We start from the raw sequence: 13,894 nt of genomic DNA, 5'->3' as shown, positions 1-13,894 counted from the left end.
AAAAGTTTGCTGATATTTAAAGGTTCTGTAAACAAGATTTTACAAAATAATACAGCAGCAAACAACTATTTTCTATGTAATATAGTGAAGTCATGGCGTCCTGAGCAGCAAACAAAGTCACACCCCCTCCATATGTGTTCTAATCTGAGCTTCTCTGTTCTTTGTTTTATTATCAGGGATGGTGGCGTTTTAGTGTGTGTGAGTCCCTCACAAACTGTCGGTCCTCTCCACAGTGTAGTACACAATGTTCAGATGAAAGCTGAAAGGCCTTCCAGAGTTTCCTACACTGCAGAAACCATGTTTTTTGTCTAAAAAAAGCCTAAAGAAACAGGTAAGATCAGAGCACAGGTGGACTGCCCATGGGGACTGCCGGCTCAAATCCAGGTTGGCCGGTGGACCATCAAAACATCAAAGTTTTTAAAGCTTTTACCAGCTCCATCACTGTCTTTACCGGCTCCAACAGTGTCATTTGAGTGAAAGGTCCTAGCGGATAAGTCCAAGGCTGAATTTCTTTCCCAGTCTAACCGTGTAGCTAATACTGGTCTGGTCTTACCGACACGGAAAACCCCATGAGGTGCTACAGGGCTCAGGCTTGACTCTGAACTGTTTTTTTGGGTATACAATGTTACATGTCAGGGAGTTGTAGTCAAAAAGCGTCCAGAGGGTGTGGATGACGAAGCATTTGTTTTGGTCTGAGATATTGGTGGTGTAGTGCAACATCTAGTGCATAGACCTGCATACTTTTGAAATGGTGGGTGTTTTTGCACAGAAGAAGGGAAAAACAAAACAAAAAATTTGGTTCCTGTATAACATATAACAACAGGTTGTAGTAATTTTCAGTAGGGTACTTATTAGCTGGGGGAAAGGGAAATTCACCTAAAGTCAAAGGTCAGGCAGAGGAAGACTGGCTGACTGCCAGTCCAGGCTGAGACCTGGTGGGTGGAGTCAACCTGATAACCCAACACCATCCACCAGGCTCCCTGCAGGGAGGGGCCTGCTCTGAGAGGATCATCACAGCGTCACTGACGTTCATGTTGTTCAGTCTGATTTGCTGTTTCCTGGTGACTGATAAACAGGCCGATTGTACCGTCAGTTCAGATATGTAAACCTGTGTATTTTAAAGTCAAATATCTACCAGAGTGATTTTTCTGCAGAACAGCAGGGATTTCATTAAGCTGCAGCTGCCGAGGGTCGGAGGTTTGGTTTGTTGTATTTTTAACACATTGCGCTTCTTTGCCTTGTGGCATCAATAGTTAGCCCAACAGTTATATCAGCAATGGTTGTTAAGTGAATTTGAAATTGGTTGAGCAAGAATGATTGCTCAATATTCCTGTTACTGTTCCTGTTACAATTTGAAATTTCTTCTGAACTGAGCACAGAGGTGGACCAATACTAAGTACCAATACTTTGATGAAATATTACTCAAGTAGAAGTAAAAGTACTCATCTGAAAATGTACTCAAGTAAAAGTAAAAAGTAGTTCATTTGAAATGTACTTTAAGTAAAAGTTACTTAGTTACTTTCTTTGTGTGGGGTGTGAGGGTAGTAAAAATAGGACAAGGGGTCAGAAATCTAAAACTATTTTGTTTTTGATTAAAGAACAAGTGTTGTTCACGCGCCAGTGCTCACTGTTGGTTCTGGCGCATATTTTTCCCTTGTAGGTTGAATTGTTATTATAATTGTTATTTTTATTTTTACTCAGTAACGGATAGGATTTATAAAGTAACTAAGTACAATACTTGAGTCAAAACGTACTCAAGTAAAATACAAAATACCGATTTTAAATTGTACTTAAAAAATACAAAATACACAAAAAATACAGTAACGTGAGTAAATGTATTTCGTTACTTTCCACGTCTGACTGAGCAGGTAGTTAGCTTTGTGTTACAATGACAGGAAGCATGGTGAAACAGCTAGCCTAAACAATCTGCTTGCACCTCCAACACTTATTAACATTTCTGTTTGTATATGGTTCAAACAGACACGATATTCAATGTTGATTTGTGAAATTTAGATCTAGGCTGGCTTTTAATCTTGACCTTAAACTAAGATAATCCCTCCCTCACTCTAGCCTCATACAAACATGAGAGTGGTATCAATCTTCTCATCTGACTCTCAGCAAGAAATGGTAAATGGACCGCACCACCAACCTTTCGATTAGTGGGCAGCCCACACTACCTCCTGAGCCACAGAAGTCACTTTATGTATTCCTTTACTCTGTGTTTGACTATAACTACGACCACTTTGACCCTGTGCACAACCTGTAACGCTCAGTTCTTAATTCCCGCTCATCATAAATGTTTTTTTTTTTTTATCTATATGAGATATAACACACTTTGCCAATATGCACAGACACAGATGCCAAAATGTGCACAGAACTAATAACAAAAGATGTCACATTTGTTTTTTGTACCTGCACTTCTTCTGCTTGTTTGAAGACTTTTCAATCACCCTTTGCACTCTCAGTGTGTGACTGAATTTAGGCGCCTTCCCAAGCCCCAGTCAAGTCTTCTGAAAAGACAAATCCAGTGTCGCTCATTTGATTTGCATGTCCCAGAACCTGATTTAGCACCGAACATCCATGTTCTTCAGGAGTTAAAAATGCCTCGCTCGGTGCAGCTTTTTGTTTTTTGTGACGGCAATAAGGAAACCTCAGATCTGTGTCAAATGAGAGGAAAAAAATTGGGACACAGTGTTGGCTGTAGTGTCAGTTTATCTGAGACCTGAACAACCTCTCAGCTCCATGACTGGCCAATCAATCACTGAGGAAACATGCAGCCCAGCGTTATCGGCCTCAAACTTGCTTTAATGTTGTTTGATGGAGTGATGGAGTGATGGTTCAGGTTGCAGAGAGAAAAAGACAGAGTCTAAACCAAAGGAGGACAGGATAGGTACCTAAACACCATTAACTGATTAATTGAAATTAATGAAGAGATTATTTTAAGATGGGGGAGGGGGGCAGCACCACTGTACGTGTGCGTGTTATAATCAGGTGTTGATTACATACCCAGCAGCTGATTGAGAGACTTCAATCAGCAAACTAAATACATCTCCATAAGCAGTCAGGTGAGGGAAGCTTCAATCATCATTTAATCATTAATTAACAGTGATGAGGAAGAGATGCAACTCCACAGTATCCCACTTTAGATACTATGTGAAAAACAAAAAACAAAGAGCTACAGTCTCTTGTGAAGAGGCTAAAAATATCTTCAGAGTTTGGAAACTGTTACTCAAAGAAGGTGAAGGAAAAAAAAAGTTGAGCGGAAGAATTTCAACATTTTCTTTTTTGCCCTCCTTTTCCTGTTAAAGGTGTTTGGATTTGAGTAGGTCTCCGAGCTGCTGAATCAAACACAGCTGAAATGGCAAAGAACACGGGGACATGTTTGCTTAACAGTGTAAATTCACTCTGAAGGGAAGTGGGGGCCTAACGCAGCCCAACACAGACCTGGTGGCTGTGTGGGAATCTGAGTACATCTCTTTGCGTCTTACCTTAGATCTTTCTTTATTCATCTTATTTTCACCTCTATCAGTGTTCCAACCCGGCTCTGGAGGGTAGGCTTCTTGGAGGTGACGTAACCTGCTGTATTTGTGTCCTCCTGCACAACAAAAGTAATTAATAACTTAAATGTTTAATTCCAACCAACCCGTGGTCTGATGTTGATAGCGCTTGAAGCCTGAGAGTGACAGCCCTGATGCAGGTGCAGTGTTTTAATATACTGTTACAGTAGACCTTTACAGCACACATTATATGTCGCAGCAGGAAAAGCACAACATGAATGATGGCTGCCTTCCATTTAGATGTGTCACTTTCAGGGTCTAGATATTGTTCTCATGGATGGGCTTCCAGGGCCGTAAGTCATCATGAGATGTGCGCACCAGTGGGTGGGGGGGGGGCAAACCAGACTGATTAAGAGCTTATGAGGAGATCAATATGATACGTTGTTTTAGTGCCGTGAGGTCAAAATGAGACTCAAAGAAGACTCACACGGAAGCTGTAGAAGTAAAAAGGCCTGTTTTAAGATAAGGCAGCTCACACTGTTACTGTTTACGGCTTTTTAATGAATAGTGCTAATGTTTATCAGGCTCTGGGATCAGTTAGCATGTTACAGCAAGTACAATACTGTACGGAGAGCCAAAATCTTTCTTCATTAGTGTGACACAAAACAGATACACCTTTTTAAACCCATAGCACAACTTCATTTTAAATTTGCTACTGCTAAAACTGTGCCACTGTAACTAAAATAGAGGAAATCATTTTTTCCTGGAATAGAAATGTTTCCTGGACAAACCCAACGAACACATAAAACATTAAAATTAGCTTACAGACAAAAAAGAAGAAAAGAAAAAAAGACATTGCGATAGTTGAGATCTACAAAGGTTCCATTTGTATTTCCATTCCATGCTACATCATGGGGGAGACTGGGGACAGTTGCAACACTTTTTGCATTTCTCTCAGTTACCCAGAAACTATTCAGACTAGACCAACCAAACTTTTCTATATTAAACCTACATCTGTTTGCTAATTACCCATACCATTTAAAGACGATTACATCATTCACAATATTTATTTGAATGGAAGAACTGCAATATGGTTGCAACATGGGTCAGGGACAATTACAACATATTCAAAATTTCACTAATTAACTTTTTGTCTCAATAAGCATAGCATTCTGAAAATAAGCATTATTTTACAATAAAATTATAGGATTATTTATTTATACAATACTTTTATAGTATTGCATAAATAGTATTGTTCATCTATTTAATAATATTTATCAGAGAACAGTTATTGAGTTTTGTTTTGCATAGAACATAGGCCTACTCTGAGTCAAAATAGGCACAGTTTATCTAGTCTGTTGCATATGATAAACAGAACATACAAATATATCTTAAGGCTAACAAAATAATTCCCAAAATAACTTGCCTGTATTGTCTTTGGAGGAATTGGAATTGGAGGAATAAGACATGTTGCAATCGTCCCCACTTTAAATCCACTACGATTCAAAGGGAAGATTTAACACAAAACATAACTTTTAAACTTTAAGACAAAATTATCAATCTTATATTATCAACCAATCTTTTTGGCTTGTGTCTAATTTCTGTTTCAGATCCCTATGAGAAAAAGAGATTACCCTTTTAACTTCACAGATGGTTTCATTCAAAAAATGTTTGAGGCTCATGGACATCAAATTATCTAACACAATATAAAAAAAGAGCAAAACATTTTGTCAGAACTTTTTCTTTCCTACTTAATTAATCATTTCAAAACCCCCAGATTTATTTGTAACCCTTGGAATTATGATATGTAATAACTTTTTTTTTTTTTTTACTGCAGAACAAGTATTTTACTTTTCATACTTTTAATTCATTTTGCTGATGAATCTTTTATTTCAGTAGGATTTTGAATTTTTACTTGTGTTGTATTGGCACTTTTATGTAAAAGATCCTTCTTCCTATTCTATAAAGATCATCACTATTATGCTACGTGATGATTTTATTATGCTATGCACCAAGCACAGATATTAAACCAGAACTGCTTACCATACATCAAACCCTTCATTCACAGGTGCTCAGTGAATTTAAACGTTTCGCTTCCTCTTTTGTAAAAGAGCATAATATCATCTACATTACAAAGACGATGAAAAATTAAAATTCTCTGAAGCATTTTCTTCAGTGTTTCTATGGCTTTTTCTTCATTTGTATGTGCTGCCAGCAGAAAGTCCATGTAAGCACAATTAGCTCAGTTTCTATATATGCATTTTAAACTACAGTCGACCGCATAAACACAAAAGGCTCCCTGCAGTATTGACAAATGTTCTCAGTGTTTTCTGGGTCAGTGTGTGACACCGAAGCAGATGGCCGTTTCTGCTGTTTTGAATATTTTGAGAGTTGGATGGCAATTTAGGAACAAAATTAACTCTTTGTTCAAACAAAAACTGCTGAGAGCTTTGGAATGTGAGTCCACATCTGCAACCAGCTGTGAAAAACTATTTCAGTAAAGGTCCTAACTGGCACAGGAGTGATGGAATTGGCGTTATCATACATCTCGGAAATGACTGAGATGAACATGCTTGCTGGTTTGATTCTGGGATCTAAGTGGTTAAACGTGTGTGTAGGCGTGCATGTGTGTGAGAGTGACATGTTGCAGCGGAGCAGACAGGAACACCAGGTGCTGACAACCAGAGAACTGTGATTGTTCCAGAAGCTTCTCCAACAAGAAGTCACGGCAGATGCTGGAGATGACAGAGCGGTCTGGGAGCGCAGTGACAAGGCTTCAGCGCACGTCAGGACCCAGCTGCAGCACACTGCACCCGACGTCGTGTCTGCAAGCTGTGCTGTTCAGCACCACGGGAGCACAAATCTGTACTGATCGCCCCAGCAGCAGTCCTCAGAGAGAACTTCCTGTACTCAAAGATCCCCTTCAGAAATGTTTGAAGACGTATAAAAAATACTCTGCCTTGAAGAATTAATTGTGTCTCTTATGGTTTTTCCACAAAAAAAAAAAAAAAACATTACTTACATTGTTATATTCTTAAAATGATATCCACTCCTTCTAACTCATTTGACTGCTGGACACAAGATGTCTCCTATTTCACTGAACACTCCAGTTTCAGTGGTGGAGTTTCATGTTTCCAATCTTGAACATGAAATCCTGGTCAGATGTCCATGTGTTAAACTCAAACCGAGCACAGAGAAACGTCTCTGCTTTATGAATATGAAAACAGCTTTATGGTGTCACACTCTGCATACACATCATTCTGCAAAAGTCAAACATCCAAGTAACAATAAAATAAAACACATTTTTGCATTTGTTTGTTTGCTTGTTGTGTTTATGTTTTTTGTTTTCTTGCACACCTGTAGAGATAAATAAAAGAAAACCATGCAGTAAAACTCCAGTCATTTGTAGATTCTTTGTAGTCTTATTTTCATTAATCTAATTTAATGTTCATTCAATTTTTTTCTACATTTTCTACAGAAAAAAAATAATTAGCTAACTAGAATGAAAAATACATAATAAATTCACATCTGTCTAAAACATAGAGTTTTCTGTCTTTTAAAACACAACAACAAAACAAAAAACACACTACTGGGATTAGGAGGGATCGGTTCCGTCTGTCAGCTTTCAGTGAGATTGTACTACTCTCTAGTGGTTACCTCACACTACTGCAGCAACACAGAAGTATGGGTATTAGAATTAACTCAACGCCTTTTCACATATTTTTGTGTTCATTCACCAAATTACAGCTTTTTTTTCTGCCAGAAATGATATTTTTTGAGCTATGTTTGAGCTCTAAAATGTATTTTTCTTGCCTGTAGAATAAAAATATTTCCATTTTCTACCAATAAAGAAGTCGTCTGAAATTCATCATCGATATTTGTGTGTGTTTCTCTGTTTTCTTTCAGCTGGTGTTGTGAAAACCTTGAAGGAGACGAGGCTGCATTCAGCATCAGGCGGCTCTGCCCATTATCATGTCCTAATAGCTTGCTCAATGGTGCGGTGTGTTATGTGGGTTCACCGGTCAGCCACGACACACACCATTAGCCCGAACAAACGTTGCCTTGCAATGCTACACAAAGCATACCTTATTTGTATCACATTAGCTCTTTGATGTGGCATAGCATATTATATCAACAGCTGCAATTTATCAAACAATTTTGGCACTGATTTGCTTCACTACCAGCACCACAGCAGCAGCACCACCATCACCCATCTCCGGCTCTGCTCTCTGTTCCTCTATGAGAAGCTGCAGCAGCAAATAAATTAAACATGTGTCATTGAGCATGCTAAATGGCTTGCAACACATAATCATCTAAATAATTATGAGGCTGCCATTAAAGTGAGCTAGATGGATGACACGTGAGGCATTATGGAAAAAACTGGAGGTAATGGTGCAAGATTTGATATGGGAGAAAAAGGGGGAAGATGGTGGGGGGATAAAAAAAGCAAATGCAGTTTTTCTGTGCGATTCCTTTCTGTAAGCCTTTTCTTCTTGCTGTTAAAAATCCCAGAGTCAAAGTACTGAGGCACAATGGGGTGATTAGCCCAATCAGAAAAAGCAGTGAGGGATTGTGGGTAGGCTGTGGCGGCGCTCACAGTCGTCTTTTTGTCCTCCCACATTTCATTAATCAGCAACCTGAGGCCCCATCGAAATCAGTTCAGCAGATTGGCAGCTCGCTCATTTGTTCCCGTGTGGCAATCAGAGCGGGAAAGAAATCAGTTCACAACCTTTATGCCATTAGTTGACATTTTAGACCATCTCTTTGTGTTCTTTTTGTTACCCTTCGTATCATTTTTTTTCCTTCTTTGTGATTTACTCCTGAAATATATGTTCCTGATACTAAATTTGACCTCTATTAACCCTCAGACAGGGTATTATTTTGTACCTGGTGGTAACAATACCGCTCTAAAATCAAAAGAAATAAAAGTAATGCTTATTAGTAATCAGCATTGTTAAATACACTTAAAATCAGCTGCCATCTCAAAGTATAATATTTTATTGAGCTTCAAGTATCAGCCCAAATGAAGCAGCACGTCACCAGATGCAATAATATTCTGTTCATGGAGGACGGCTCTCCACTTTTCACACAACATTACTTCACAATGTCCGTCCATCGTCCACTTTACGTGATCCCATTTTAGTGCAGAAGACAGCAGCAAACTGTAAACAGAGTTTAACGCAACAGCACAAAAGCAAATGAGTGTGAGACTTATTGAAATGCTTACAGGGTTTTAAATAGGGATCAAACATGATATTTTTTATTAGCAGTTTCACTGACTCTCTGGGTACAAACCGGGACAAATTTGAAGTGTGGAGAGAGATTAGGGGCCAAATGTGTGTTTACTAATTTGTACGATGATTTGTGAGTAATGTGTGGTGTTGACACTTCACTTCACACTTGACAAATAAATACCACATTCCTATAAATATCAGTGTTATCCAACATCAGGGTTATTTATATTTGCTATTGTTAGGATTCATTGTAAGACGATCTAAATGAATGTTGGAGAAGAAACTAGAATGTCACATCATAAATAATTACTGAGCTGAATAAATATACTTTCACTCACAAACAAACTTTATTGCAGTTCATTGCACAACATACAGTATAGAGTACATTTAAAAAAAAAAGTTTTATTACAGAAAGTGTTTGAAACCCAAGACCAAAATAGTCATACATTCTTTATTCTTTATTCTTTATTTGGATCTCTATTCTTCCTGGGGTCCACAGAAAATCATTCATACACAAACAGCATCACGCAATAAACAAACAAGCATTGACTGACTGACACCCTGTCAGTCTAAACAAACATTCTGTCATTGTGTTACTTATGGGTGGAATTATAGTGAAAATAAATCATTTTTTGCTGGGGACATCCAGGAACTCCCTCGAGGACCCCTGGGGGTCCCTGGTTCCCACATTGAGAACCACTGGTATAAAGAACTAACTGCTGTCCCTTTCAACTGTGTTCACAATGAAAGTTGATTTATTATATATACCAATGAAGTCTGCATACTGTAACTTGCAGACTCATCAAAAATATTACTGTAATGGTTTCTGTACATAAGCAATATTTATTTTCTGCTATAAACCACAATAATTTCTATTTTTATCTATATGTGTGTATATTAAATGTGTAGCATTATTTTAAGTTGCATTGAGAAGTTTTGTGCTTAACGTTAACACGTTGCAGTAACATCTGCGAGGCAGCAGCTCTTCTCCAGAGACGGATGAAGATTGAGCCTCGTCCCTTCAGGACATAACATCTGCTAAAAACCTTATCCCAATGAGAAAAAAAGGAACCAATGTGAATGACAACCTCCAGCCAATAAACAAACAATCAGTGTGAGCCTATTGCACAAACCTGCTCAAACTGGGATGTCATTTCCCCTGGGATACAAGTAGCAACAGAGCGATGCAATAAGGGACCGGGTTTGTGGTGTAAAATTACAAGCAGGAAATGTAATTTGACAGAGAGTGAGGTACTGCTTCTGAGACGGGCAATTGCTGGGAGGTGAAATAGTGTCATGAGTGACCTCTGCTGGGGGGGAACGGTCACACTCAGCCTCAGAGGATTCATTAATGATTGTTTATTGGTATTTCAGTTGCTGATTATTTAATATCACTTATCATGTCTGTTTGGTGTTGATCGGATTTGATATAATAGATGGCCCTCGCTGCACTGTTCCAATGATCACACAGTTAGGTAGCACATCCTGTGTTACTCCTAAAGACTAGCTGTTTCCAGGCTTTAATGCTAAGCTAAGCTAACAGGCTGCTATCCCCAGCTACACATTTAGTGTGCATGTGAGGGTGGTATACGGTGGCCCTGAGAGCTCAACGCACTGCAAAGACACAAACCCGCTGCAAAATTCAGAAAACATCAATTTGACAACACATGCTCTGCAAATACTTAACACAACACAGGGGACACTAAAAAGTGATGAACCTGGTTGGGTCTTGTTGTTCAATACCCAATTGTGACTTTTAAAGTTAAAAGCATTGAATAACAAATGCATCACAGCCAGGTTCATCACTTTTTAACAAAGTAATTTTTTGCCTTAATTCTGACAGTGACAGTGAGAGAGCGACAGGAAAGTCAGTTAGAGAGAGAGAGGACGATATGGAGCAAAGAGCCATGGGTTGGATTCGAACCCGGGCCACTGCAGTGAGGATTATGCCTTCATGGCACTTGTGTCCGCTGGAAACACTTCTGCTGTGTTTAAGGACTGAATTTGCAGCGTGTTTGTGTAATTGCATGTGTTGTGTTTTTTTGCGTCGCATGTGTTGTCAAATTGATGAAGACGTTTTCTGAAGTTGTTTGTGTCTTATCTATTTGCATGTGTTTTGCAGTTGCAGTGAGTTGAGCATTCAGGGCCACCATAGTGGTATCAATCCTCTTAGCTAACTCTCAGCAAGAGAGCAAATAAGTGTATTTCCCTAAATGTCAAAAATATTGCTTTAAATAATGATCATCACCCCAGAATAACAGCTTTAAGAAATGAGTTTATCCAGAAACTCATATCGGCCTAGACCTATAAATTCTGAATTCATAATGAGGTGCCACACGCCTGACAACACACATTTGTGTAAATACTTTTTAACATCATTTTACACTGAAAAAGAGTTCCCTTTAAAATGATGAACTGTGATATTTTCATGTTCAGCACACATTTCATTCTCTCTAGCTCCACACTCACACTCATGCGGCATAATAATGATTCTATCTGCGTCTGCAATTCACTGAAAACTTTTCCATTTGCCGTCACAAATACAAAGTGTCTGGTAGGAAATAAAGATTCAACTGGCACACGTGAAGAAATGCTGTTTTACAAGTTCTTTATATAGGAAAACCTGTGGAAACACCTGTACTGTGTAGTTAGTGTTAGAAATGGTGGCTATGATGGTGTATTTCTGGAAAACAATTCAAAACCAAAACAAATATGTCCCATCTCCCACCTATGTCACTGGAAAGCTAACTTCCACCTCCCCAGTAGTGCGTGCTTCCCCCACTGAATGGTCCTAACTCCTCATGTCATGTCATGTCATGTCATGTCATGTCATGTCATGTCATGCTATGCTATGCTATGCTATGTTATGCTATGTTATGCTATGCTATGCTATGTTATGTTATGTTATGTCACTTTCTTTGCCTTTGTTTTGTTTCACCAAATATAAAAAAAGAAAAGAAATGGTGAAATAGCTGAAAAGAAAAAGCAAAGAGTGTAAACCACAGATGAACAAATTTCACCTGCTAATACCCCAAGGACAAACACTTTGGCTGCTTAGCAACAATAAAGGAGATTTACCACTAGAAGCAGCTACATGGAGATGTAACAGTTTAAAGTATATAGATAGACATACTGTATATGAAAGGATTCTTTTCACAGAGGCTCATGCCCGGGGAACTTTACCTGCAGGCTATCACAGCGTTTCAACTCATATGTCACATTAGTCTCTCAGCACACTACTAAATCTCGCCAACACCAGGCCGAGATACGAACACATTCATTTCTTTTCAGTGCGACTTATTCAACCATTCTCTTCACATTCAGTATCATCCCCATTACAGGCCTCCAGGAATAAGCTAACAGAGTGTAACAGACAGAGACAAAGACTCAGTTTCCTGTGTGAGCCAGCTCTTTAAATACACCGGTGTGTTTACTGTACAGGTACTGTGAGAAAACAACACTGATGGCAGCTCGCCAGCCGGTAGAGCTCTCTCAGGGCTGTTTACACCTTGGTACATAGGAGATAATACTGGTGTTTTTCTGAGTGGTTAATCGCAAGCTCAGAAATTCTGTCACTTAACGCTATAATTGATACTTACACTAGGTTATAATCATGTAATTGTGCATGGAATGTGTTGTTTCTGCATGAATAAAAATTAAAATGTTGTACATTTGCTGTGTGTTTATGTTACATTCATTTATCACATGAACTGAAATTTCTCTGTCATCTGAATATTGCTTTGTCTCTGCACCGAGATGACACACTGTACTGTAGCAGATGACATAATTTGACAGATACAGAGCTTTCATGTTATGTGAAGCAAAAAGCTGAAGGCAAAAAAAAAAAAAGAAAAGAAAAGAAAATGATGAGCACAGATAAAATACCAAATCAAGAGGCTGTACTCGAGTTTCCAGCTGGCAGCTTCATTTCTGCACTTTCCAGCAAAGCCGTCTTCTCAGCAGCCCCGTGGAGGGAAACCGTATGATTGCTGTAAATGCCAGAGGGGAAGGAGGCTTGCCGATGTAACGGAAGAAATTCCCTTTCCCACAAGCAGGAGATAAAAAAAAAGAGGAACAAGTGAAAATGCAGCAGCATCTGCAGATAATGGGGAGCCTATCATTCGTGATGTGGACATTTTTACGCATATGTTACATTTTCATCAGCAGATTTTAAATATAACAATGCACAGATGTTATTTCTGACACAAACATATATGGTGATTAAGCAAAGATCATACCAAATAGAAATAACGCTTAGTTTAGGTTCGAAAGCTTCTAAATCCAAATAAATGCCATGGAACACACTTATTTCATGTTTTTTAGACAGATTTCATGTTGGTTTCCCATTGTATGAGGTTTGACTGATTTCGCTGTGTCTTCTTCTTCAGCACTGTTTAATACCAGCTGTTCATCTCAACAAACCAAATTCCAACATTTGTGTAACAATAGTGGATGCATATGTATGCATTCATTTTCATTTTCTTATGCAGATTTTCTCAAAGTATGGTTAGAATTTGTGCTACATTTGGATTGAAACCTAGCTACTCTTAACCAGGCAAGTTGACTTTAAAGGAAAAAGTAATTTGTTTGAGTGAAATTGACCTGAATGCTAATAGACTAGATGTCATTTAAGTTCAATTCACTAAATAGCAAATTATTTATACTTTAAGTCTTTTTAGCTCAGCTCGTGATCCCCTTACTCATCATGCTCCAAACACTTCCCTGTGTTTCTGTGAGGAAATCAGTGACTTCTAGATCTGAATGAGTAATGCTGCCAAATATATTTCATTGTGGTTGGTCCTCTGTCTAATTAGGACTTCTCTCTGACATGTTGGACAAACATTTCTCATGACCTCACTGTAAAGTCAGACAAACAGATAGAATTACACAAACAAATGGATGACTTTGAAATTTCTTGAGTTTCAATTAGGCTTCGACCCCAGACCTAAAGAGCTAATTTTTTCTGAGATTCAGTCTGGGGAAAAACCCCTGACACAGATTTTGCCTTGATAAGTTAATGACTGTACTTGTGTATGGTAATGACTGTACCATGTGGCTAGTAACTTTCACCTTAAAAGTTATAGAAAGCTTTTTGGATGTGTTTTACAAGTCGATGTTGGAACTGTGTTTAAGAAGAAGCTGAAAACTAATGCAAAGAAAAAG

This window comes from Seriola dumerili, unplaced genomic scaffold (genome assembly GCF_002260705.1).
Source record: "Seriola dumerili isolate Sdu_G_001 unplaced genomic scaffold, Sdu_1.0 BDQW01000216.1, whole genome shotgun sequence".
Taxonomy (NCBI): Eukaryota; Metazoa; Chordata; class Actinopteri; order Carangiformes; family Carangidae; genus Seriola; species Seriola dumerili.
The sequence above is the reverse complement of the archived record's forward strand: the minus strand, read 5'-3'. Positions refer to the sequence as shown.